This window comes from Eretmochelys imbricata, chromosome 9 (assembly GCF_965152235.1).
Source record: "Eretmochelys imbricata isolate rEreImb1 chromosome 9, rEreImb1.hap1, whole genome shotgun sequence".
Classification (NCBI taxonomy): Eukaryota; Metazoa; Chordata; order Testudines; family Cheloniidae; genus Eretmochelys; species Eretmochelys imbricata.
Genome location: NC_135580.1, coordinates 99,822,392 through 99,831,734, shown reverse-complemented (window position 1 = coordinate 99,831,734; position 9,343 = coordinate 99,822,392).

The window sequence follows — 9,343 nt, the reverse complement described above, 5'->3', positions numbered from 1 at the left end:
TCAACCAACTCATGGTCACTGCCTCCCAGATTCCCATCCACTTTTGCTTCCCCCACTAATTCTACCCAGTTTGTGAACAGCAGGTCAAGAAAAGCGCCCCCCCTAGTTGGCTCCTCTAGCACTTGCGCCAGGAAATTGTCCCCTACGCTTTCCAAAAACATCCCCCACTCCTTTAGCATCCTCGGATGCAGTGCATCTGGTCCCATGGACTTGTGCTCATCCAGCTTTTCTAAATAGTCCTGAACCACTTCTTTCTCCACAGAGGGCTGGTCACCTCCTCCCCATGCTGTACTACCCAGTGCAGCAGTCTGGGAGCTGACCTTGTTCGTGAAGACAGAGGCAAAAAAAGCATTGAGTACATTAGCTTCTTCCACATCCTCTGTCACTAGGTTGCCTCCTCCATTCAGTAAGGGGCCCACACTTTCACTGACCACCTTGTTGCTAACATAAAAACCCTTCTTGTTACTCTTAACATCCCTTTCTAGTTGCAAGTCCGTTTGTGATTTGGCCTTCCTGATTTCACTCCTGCATGCCTGAGCAATATTTTTATACTCCTCCCTGGTCATTTGTCCAAGCTTCCACTTCTTGTAAGCTTCTTTTTTGTGTTTAAGATCAGCAAGGATTTCACTGTGAAGCCAAGCTGGTCGCCTGCCATATTTACTATTCTTTCGACACATTGGGATGGTTTGTCCCTGTAACCTCAATAAGGATTCTTTAAAATACAGCCAGCTCTCCTGGGCCTTCTCCTGTGACCCAATCATAAGAACAGCCATACTGAGTCAGACTAAAAGTGCATCTAGCCCAGGAACTTCTCTTCCAACAGTGGCCAATGCCAGGTGCCCCAGAGGGAATTAACAGGTAATCATCAAGTGATCCAACCCCTGGCAAACAGAGGCTAGGGACACCACCCATGCCCATCTTGGCTAATAGCCATTGATGGACCTACCCTCCATAAATTTATCTAGTTCTTTTTTGAACCCTATTGTAGTCTTGGCCTTCACAACATCCTATGGCAAAGAATTTCATGGGTTGACTTTGCGTTGTGTGAAGAAATGCTTCCTTTTGTTTGTTTTAAACCTGCAGCCTATTAATTTCATTTGGTGACCCCTAGTTCTTGTGTTATGAGAGAGAGTAAATAACACTTCCTTATTTACGTTCTCCACACTAATCATGATTTTATAGACCTCTATCATATCCCCCCTTTAGTTGTCTCTTTTCCAAGCTGAAAAATCCCAGTTTTATTAATCTCTCCTCATATGGAAGCTGTACCATACCCTTAATCATTTTTGTTGCCCTTTTCTGAACCTTTCCAATTCCAATATATCTTTTTTGAGATGGGGTGACCACATCTGCATGCAGTATTCAAAATGTGGACATAACTTGGATTTATATAGAGGCAATGCGATATTTTTTATCTTATTATCTATCCTTTTCTTAATGATTCCCAACATTCTGTTTGCCTTTTTGACTGCCATGGCACATCGAGTGGATGTTTTTAGAAAACTATCCACAATGACTCTTGAGTGGTGACATCTAATTTAGACCCCATCATTTTATATGTATAGTTGGGATTATGCTTTCTAATGTGCATTACTTTGCATTTATCAACACTGAATTTCATCTGCCATTTTGTTGTCCAGTCACCCAGTTTTGTGAGATCCTTTTGTAGCTCTTCACAGTCTGCTTGAGACTTAACGATCTTGAGTAGTTTTGTATCATCTCCAAATTTTGCCACCTCACTGTTTACCCCTTTTTCCAGATCAGTTATGAATATGTTCAATAGGACTGCTGTTCAGCTAAATTGCTAAGTAATGTGGTGGTGACACCCAGTAATATACAAAAGCTATCTCCAGAGAATTCTAAAATCTAGCTTTCCAACAAGAACATTACCTGTTTCTGGTTCCTCCTCGTTGGAATCCATAATCCAGCACAGGAACTGGGAGCAAACTCACACCTCCGGTGAGCCAGATAGAGGACATTTCACTAAGGCTCACCAAAAGGATTATAGAAAGAGGACAGGAAAAACTAGTGGTACACTCTGCACTTCAGTGAATCTTTTACTTACTGAGCCTGATTCTGCTCTTGTTTATACCAATATAGAACTAGAATATTGTTTTTTAAAGTGAATAGCTACACCACTGTAAAACTTGTCAGAGCAGAATTAGGTCAAATGCGTACTTTTATATACTTCCCACAACCCCAGATTACTATGCTAACCCCACAAAATGTTGAGCTACTCCAAATGAATGAGAGTTAATACTAAGTCATTTACTTGGGGGATGCAGATTGAGGTAGTTGATACTAATTCAAACAGCTCCAGAGGAACATGCATGCCATTCAGCGTTACTAGAGCTACACTCACCAGGGAATCTCCTGAGTAAAACCAGGCACTAACCTAGATTAACTGTAAATATGGTATAGTTCCCCTAGAAATGAGACGATGACAGCAAACTGACCTCCCTCCTCACCTGGAGAAGATTCAGGAGGGTAGTGATCCAATTTTTGCTGCATCTTGCAGTTACAGATTCTGAGCCCAAAGTCTGTTGTTTTGGAATATATTTACCCTAACTGCCCACTTCAAGTATCTAAAACTAAGGGGCTCGATGCTGATCTCAGCTACTTCAGGGTAAATCTGAAATATACGTAGTTATCCTGGCTTTACAATTGGTGTATCTGAGATCAGAATGAAATCCCATTCTTATTGGATACTTGCAAGCTTGTAACAGCTGGTAAAAGTTAGACATAGCTTTTTCTGTGCTGTGTGGCTGGGAAAATGGATCCAGCTGCCATGGGGTTAAGAAAGGAAGCCTGACATTGACAGCATTCAGCAACTGGAGCAACCTTCTGGCAATGCTTCCGCTGGCAGTAATTGCTGGAATTATTTATGCAAGGAATTATCATGACACTAATTTAACCATAAATTAATTTACTAAAGCCAAATGACATTTATACAATCATTCTAAATATGTCTAAAAAGCCTAAATAATAAGCAATTTCCTACACCAAACAGTAACAAAACATTTATAACCATTTGATCAAGATGCTTACAACTGGGCTAAACCCAGGGGTATTTCGATCTACAGTAGTCTGCTCCAACTTGATCAGACATGTATTAGCAATTCACTAGTGGTGTTATTGCCTGTTGCTAACTTAGCTAAAAAACAGGTTTGGGGGCAGTTTAGGGTCATTGCTAGTTCAAATGCACCATTCTTTCTTACTATTAGCTATCCCTGTTAATTGGAGCTGCTACTTCCATCTGCCTTATCAGTTACCTTTCAGGTCCAATTAAGCCATATTCTTTCAAGGCCTTCCCACAAAGGCTAACAAACCTGCACTTTACATAACCTACAAAAATGTGTACATTTAAACTAATTTACCCCTTTATGTCCTACAGTAACTCTTCCTTTCACCCCTCACTCAGCTGGCACATTGCCTCTTCTGGGCCCTCTAGCTGCTGTGGAGCACTCATCAGCTAGGTCACTTTCTGGGACTCCAGGTGACAGTGCTGCACCCAAGACCTGTATTCCCTCGATTAATTGCCTCTGAACCTCCAGGCCTCAACAGTCCATCACACAGCTCCCCTGATGCCATCCCTCTGTATAAAGCTTCTCAAGTTTTGTTTAACCAGTGGAGGTCAGGGAGACGGAGACTATTATCCTTTGTCTCCTTTCTTTCTCTCACTGTCTAGTCTCCTGCTGCCCACAAACAAAGAAGGGAAAGAGACTATAAAACGCTCTACAGAGATATCTCCAAGTCTTGCAAGATCCCTATATAAGCAACCTCTTCAGGGAGGAGACTACAATTGTTTATATGGGTTAGGGTCATGGATATTAACAAGGCACAAGCTATTTGTAGTAAATAATATCTGTCAAGCGTTACTGCAAAATTAATTCAATGGTACTGACTTTTCATCTGGAAACCATACATATACAGGTTATAAAAGCCTATATAGGAAAGATGCTGTCAAAGCCCTCCCCCATCCTGCAAAGACACATGCTTGAAGGATCAGGACCTAAACTAGTAATTAATAGCAATTCGTTCCATGTCTGGTTTCTATTGTTACATGCCACTTATTGTAGCAACCAGAACAGAAATTCAGAGGCTTTCTACCAGACTACATTGTAAATTGTAAAACTGGTATATTTTAAAATATAATTTACTCAGAGAGACTAGCTTTTTTGGTAGTTTTACATTTTATACGATTGTACACCCTAACCTGTATTCTTAATTGCACAATTTAATTCAATGACAATCTATTCTGTGTGATTTTTGATATGGGGTGCAAGAACATATTTTGAGAACCAAAGGGGTACAGGCTGTAGTAAAGTTTAAGAACCACTGCTTTATGACATGACTACACTGTGCATAGACACCTATAGCTGGCCCATGCCAGCTGACTTGAGCTAAGGAGCTGCTTAATTGAGGTGCAGACATTCCCAACTCCCCTCACAAGGTCCTAGAGCCCAGGCCTGAATGTCTACACCACAATTAAACAGCTCCTTAGCCTGAGCCCCATGAGCCCAAGTCAGCTGGCACGGGCCAGCCACTGGGTTTAAATTGCAGGGACCTCTCAGCTAGCCCTGTTCTGGAGAGAAGCCCAGCAAGCAGGTGCTGAGAATCAGCCAACTCAGTTGTACAGAAACTAGTGATTAGGACTGATTTCCAGCTGAAGGATACAAAGGAGAGCTCCAAACTCCCTAAGAGAGTTGATAGGATGCTTATTTGTGGTTGCAGTAGTAGAAGGCTGGGAGAAGGTAAGCTAAAGTAGCCATGAACCCATTAGGTAGGGGTGAAGATCAGACCCTTGAGCTACTAAAGGGCCCCACAATCTCACTCAGGAACTATAGCTTTTTGTTTGTTTGTGTGGTGAGAAATAAACTGAGCCCTGAGACATAGGCTACAAACTGAACTGTGTATGGCGGAGTGCTTGTTTGTCCCAGGCTAGTGATTGGGTCTACTGGCCTAAATTTCAACAAAGCACAGGCGTAAGGTCCTAGTGAGTAATTCAGTGCAAGCAAGTGTGGCTCATAAGTTGAAAGCCACAACAGAAAGAAAACCTACACAATGCATTGCTTAAGTGAGAGATTCAATCTATGAATCCACATCTTTGAAATCCCCTGGAGTTATGGAGTCTCTAGAAAGGTGATCAATGGGTAAAATGTTTAACATTGTAGATTTGGCTCATACAAAATTGTTCAATTTGCCTGATGGACTGCTATGATGTTTAGATGTTGCTTGTAATGATTAGAATTGGGTGCACTGGCTGTTGGGAGTCTGAGGGAGAGCTACTGCGGGTGCAGCAGCAGCTTGGAAAAGAGGTTTCTACTTCAAAAAAAGAAAGTCCTGTTGAAGTTTGTTACTACCTTGCCTGACTACTATAACAACAGCTTGGTTTTGTTTAAGGAAAACAACATGGCCCAATTTTGTTACCTTTATTCACCTTGATGTAGTACTTTGCTATGGATATTAAAAAAAATATAATTGTTTTCAGTGGGACTATTCATGCAGTAAGGCAGTACTCAGCATGAGTAAGAATGGTGGAATTTGGTCTTCAGTAACATCTTTATTGTCTTACTGAAACACAAACTATTACTTTCATGAGGGTATTTAATCCAATCAAAATATTTGTATATTCAGGATTTATGCTTCCTGCTGGGATTTACACATGTACAATGAGGAGAAACATTAGAGGTAGGGCTGGTAGTACCTCCTATTAAGGCTACTCAACACTTACTTACCCTTATAAAAGCCTAGTTTGGGTTGCTTATAGCTTTGCCAAACTTATAGGCAGGGTACTATGGAAAATAGAGTATCAAAATGTGTATAGAGCTGAATTAAACCTGCACAGGCAATCGTACTTTAACATTTCCTCACTTTTGGGTGCTTGACTTTGCAAATTAATAATATTCTTTTAAAAGTAGGGTGATACACATTCTATCCTACAAACTGCAAGAACAGGCTGAATTTATAATTAATCATACAGTGATAACTGTACAATAAAATGAAATATAGCAATTTACTTTGGACAGAAACATCTGTTGGGCTTTTTGGCCCTTGGGGAAGGAGAACATAAAGAATGTATGGAGCCAAATTCATTGCTAGGGTAACTCTACTGTGGACAATACAATGACATGGGATGAATTAAAGTCTGTGTGCCTGGGAAGAGAGACAACAAGAGGAAAGAAAACAAAAGAGAAAAATTAGAGTCAAAACTGAGGGAGGAGGGGGAAAGAGCTAGAAAATAAAAGAAAAACAGTCTACCAGGAATAGTGTTTCATGGTAGTCCCACGAAACCACCTCTGACTCCAGCAGAGCCTATAAATGTGTCCAAGAAGACTGTCAGCGGTGAGAGAGGAGGAGGCTGGGAAAGGAAATGCAGGGATTTATTCCAGGAATTGAAACCACAAGAGGCCGGACAGGAGTCAACACCAAGGAGACCCAGGAATCTGAAGTCTCAGATTAGAGAGTAATGAATATGGGAAGGGATGTGACTGCCATCAAATACGTGGGAGAGTAGGAAAGCATGGTATGTTGTTGGAGCAGAGAGGAATGTAACATTCTGGGAGCTGGGTTGAGAAAATAAATGCAACAAAGATCTGGGAGGCAGGACAGAGAGTCGAGGACTGGAGTAATCTGTGATGCTGTTGCTGCTCCGAGAAAGAGTGAGTGGATGGGGGGTGGAGGAAAGCAGAAGTGAGAAACTATACAGTGTAGTGCTGACTAAGGGTGGAGACTGGGAGGCTGCCATATAGCTCAGGATCAAGCCCTTATGCTGTAGTTCCAGAAGCTCTGTGCTAGCAGGCATTGAGTGCCCTGTCAGAAACCTAGCAGTGAAAGCCTGACACATGTTCCAGTGTGTGTAAATTAAGCGACAGTGTTTCTATTTTGCTTGTCTTGGATACCATTTTACAGAGGTTAGGAGGTTCCCTAGACCTGCTTCTTTTCTTCTCCCACAACAATTAAAAAAAAAAAAAACTCAGAGGAAAAATGCACTATTAAAACAGCATAATCCACACCATAGAAGAATAGGGTCAGCTTCCCTTTTCCCAAAATGGCTGTGAACTCTAATGAATACTTGCAAAACTCTTCAGCTGGGAAGTTGAGTAAGTCAGACTACAGAATGTTAGTTTTACAGGTTTAGGAACAAGGAGAATTTTAGCTAATTCACTCTTAGGTCCACCAGCAGTTTAAAATTATTACCCAAAGTTCTGTATGGGCTAGACTTTTATCATTTGTATTGTGGTAACATCGAGCACATTAGATTGCTAGTTACTACACAAACAACACAAAAAATGGTTCTTGTCCCCCAGAGTTTACAATCTCCTTTAGTTCTAATCTCATGTGTGTTCAAGGTGTAAATCAGGAATAACTCTCAAAGTCAGTGGAATTATACTGAGGCAATACAGGTGTAAGTGGGGCCTGGGCTACTCCTAAAATTTAGGTTGACCTAGCTGCATGACAGGGCTGTGAAATGTTGTGCCCTGAGCATCACAGTTAGGGTGACAGGTTTCAGAGTAGCAGCCGTGTCAGTCTGTATTCGTAAAAAGAAAAGGAGTACTTGTGGCACCTTAGAGACTAACCCCCAGGGTAGACATTCCTATGTCCACAGAAGGATTCTTCTGTCAACCTAGCTGCTGCCTCTTGGAGAGATGGGTTACCCACACTGATAGACAAACTCCTGCCATCAACATAGGAAGCACCTGCACTATGGCGGCACAGCTGTGGGACTGTAGCTGTAGGGGCTGTGCATATGCTAAGAATAGAATCAGGCCCTCTTATTGCAAGGGGCTTGTGAAGTCAGGCCAACCTAACACCTGGTGTAGATGTGGCTAGGTCAGTGGAATTCTTCTGCTGTCGTAGGGACCATCTTTCTGAAAGCTAAATAACTACATTGATGGAAAAAATCTTTTGTGTTGCGGTCAAAGCATCTACACTGTGGTGGGACAGCTGCAGGCTGTAGCTGTGCTGCTGTAGCATAGGGTCTGGACTCTGAAGAAGAGGCTAGGTGTCTGTGGACCCTTAAAGTCTGCTTAACACCTTGTCAATATAGGAACTCTCAGGAAAGTTAATGTGAATCAGCTACAGGTGTGAAGTCATCGGGTATAAGGATTAACTAGTTTATTCCTGAATGAGATTAGCCATATGGTTTAACATGCTTTAATTTATGTGGATTGTCTTCACATCTTTAGTTGACTCTGGTTACATTTCCTGCGTGTCCCTGTGTAGACATGACCTAAGAGTTTGTAGTAGTGGGTCGGTATGAGGAAAACTGTTTGTAGTACAAGGTGGGTAGTAAGATGGGGGGGCGGGGGTGGAAAGTAAAATGAATTTGCAGTAGTGGGTGGACAAGATAAATTCTAGGGTCTCTGAGGGTATGATGGATACGTCTAGTGCTGGATTTCTAAAAGGGGGGCTGTAGTGGGAGCGTGGCCATAAGAGGGCTATCCGATATGCGGGAGCAGAGACGACTGGCAGTGGGGCCAGGCTGGTGGGTGGGTTCGGGGCGGCGGTGGCCGGGCCGGGGGGTGTGGACGGGGGCTGGTGGGCGGGCTCGGGGTGGCTGAGGGGGCTGGCGGTGTGGGGCGGGCTCGGGTGGCCGAGCCGGGGGGTGTGGGGAGGGGGCTCGGGGCGGCAGCCCTGAGGGGGCTGGGGGTGTGGGGCGCCGAGGGCCGGGCCGGGGGGTGTGGACGGGGGCTGAGGGGACGGGGCCAGGGGGCGGCAGCCCTGAGGGCGCCTGGGGGTGTGGACCGGTGAGCTGCAGCCCTGAGGGGGCTGGGGGTGTGGGGCGGCGGTGGCCGGGCCGGGGGGTGTGGACCGGGGCTGGTGGGCGGGCTCGGGGCGGTTGACGGGGCTGGGGGCGGTTGACGGGGCCGGGCCGGGCCGGGCTCGGGGCGGCTGAGGGGGCTGAGGGGCGGGGCGGCTGAGGGGACGGGGGCAGGGGTGTGGACCGGTGAGCTGCAGCCCTGAGGGCGCCTGGGGGTGTGGACCGGTGAGCTGCAGCCCTGAGGGGGCTGGGGGTGTGGGGCGGCGGTGGCCGGGCCGGGGGGTGCGGACGGGGGCTGGTGGGCGGGCTCGGGGCGGCTGACGGGGCTGGGGGTGGTTGAGGGGGCCGGGCCGGGGGGTGTGGGGCGGGCTCGGGGCGGCTGAGGGGGCGGGCCGGGAGCTGAGGGGACGGGGCCAGGGGGCGGCAGCCCTGAGGGCGCCTGGGGGTGTGGGCCGGTGAGCGGCAGCCCTGTGGGGCGGGCTCGGGGCCGCTGAGGGGGCCGGGCCGGGGGCTGAGGGGCCGGAGCCGGGAGGCGGCAGCCCTGACGGGACGGGGACGGGGCGGGGGCGGGGGCCAGGC